Genomic DNA, 2,009 nt, shown 5'->3' with positions numbered 1-2,009 from the left:
CTGGGCACTTCCAACTCTTCTAGTGCCTTGTGGAGCCCAGCTGAACGTTTGGTGAACTAATCTCTCTTGGGGAGTGCGAAGAGCATGCCCAAAACATCTCCATCTACCCCTCATCATGATCTCATGCACATATGGCACTCGAGCAATCTCTTATAGTTTCATTTCTAATCCTGTCCTGCCATTTAACTCCCAATATTCTTCTGAGGGCTTTGTTCTCCAATCTAATAAATGTATTGGAGATTGTTTCATTGTCAAACCATAACTCGGCAATATTTATTCCAGGCTTTTTACCGTTTTAATTTCGGATGTATTGACGCAAAGGAGTGATATTACGGTCACCAACCCGTAAAAGATAATAAAGAAATAGTGTGAAAAATTATGGTTACCTATATTTTACATGCAAGGTTATACCAGCAAATTTTCTTAGCTCGTCTATCCATCGTCTTCTCTACCTTTCCCTGCTTCATTTGCTACCCAAGCTGTTATAATTCTGGACCCCCTGTTTTGTTTGCTATCTGGAGGGACCCATTCTGTTATTCTTAATGTCCATCCATTAGCTGTCACTCTGATTAATATTGTCACTACTACTGTATAAGGGTTTCGCCCTTACCAAAGGGCTCATCAGGTGGGTTTTGCCTACTTCTACTTTCAAGGAAAACAGTTGCAGTCTCGGTTCCCACGACCCTTCTCAGCGCTCAACGGAAACCACAATTCTACGATGCCAGTGGGACACAGTATATTAGAAGTCAGACTTGTTTTTTTCTGCATTTGTTCACCTGACAAAGAAACACTACAAGTAAATCTTCATCAAGGAACAATGCATATTAAAACAAGAGTGGTTCTTCCCTCTGTTGAGTCCATCTTGCAGATTATTCCCTTTATATATGGAAGATCAGAACCAATTTGGCTTCGACTCTGTCTCTCAATGTCTCCTAATCTAGATGGCTGCGATACCCTAGTTCAGGTACTTCTCTTCCGACTATAATTGAAATACAAATACAGTAGTTATGTTATATATATGGAGTATATACCCGAAGTATATGTATATGTTATATATATAGAAGTATATGTTATATATATGGAGTAGATAGCCGAACTATAAATCCTAGATTTTAAGATACTATCTACTTTCATTTTATAGTGATAGTTTTATTATTCTTAAGTAAATCTTACTAACTTTCTATCTAAAAATTATATAAGTTATGGAAGATGATATTCCTAAAGGCATTAACGCATAAATTTGCAAAGATGACATTATAACGAGAAAAGAATATTAGTTTTCATGGTAGTTAAATATACTTTAGTTACCCTTAAATAACTAAATTACGTTTTCTCTAAATCAAAAGCTGTACCGTTTTCTTTTTTTAAACCAACTTATCTAGGGGTAACTTGCTTATACATTTCCCTCGTATATATCCATTAAATATTAGATTATATTCAATCGAATATATTCCGAACTCCTATTATAATTGAATTAATCTATTGTGAGAATGTTTTAACATTTATCCTAAGTGAAATACTATAGTTTTAGCTAATGAAAAGGCTATAGAACGCAGACTATGGTGGAGGTCTCTGATTGGATAAAGCAATTCTTTAACCAGGGGGACAACTTGTTGAAAATTTGTCCCCAAATCTGGGAATTTTTAGAAGTGTTAGGGGACATATAGATTGTGAGTTCTCATACGTCTGGTAACTGTAAAACACTATATAAATACTCATGCATAATTCAGTCTTCAATACGATTAATTACAATTATAATTTTATTGATATATCTTCCAGAGCACAAACTGAAATCAGAACACAAATTAGTTACTGAAAACTGAATTTTACTGCTTGTGGTTTCACAAATACCATAATTAGAAGTAAATACAGAATGTATTATAATCGTAGAAGATACAGGAGTACATAGTACAGTATTTAGTGGGCTACAGGTTCCAATATTTATTGGGGGACTACCTGGAGAAAATTACTTCTGGTCTAGGGAACTTTTAGGGGCCCTCTAGGGATGT

The sequence above is a fragment of the Palaemon carinicauda genome, unplaced genomic scaffold (assembly GCF_036898095.1).
Source record: "Palaemon carinicauda isolate YSFRI2023 unplaced genomic scaffold, ASM3689809v2 scaffold165, whole genome shotgun sequence".
NCBI lineage: Eukaryota > Metazoa > Arthropoda > Malacostraca > Decapoda > Palaemonidae > Palaemon > Palaemon carinicauda.
Note: the sequence above shows the minus strand (reverse complement) of the source record.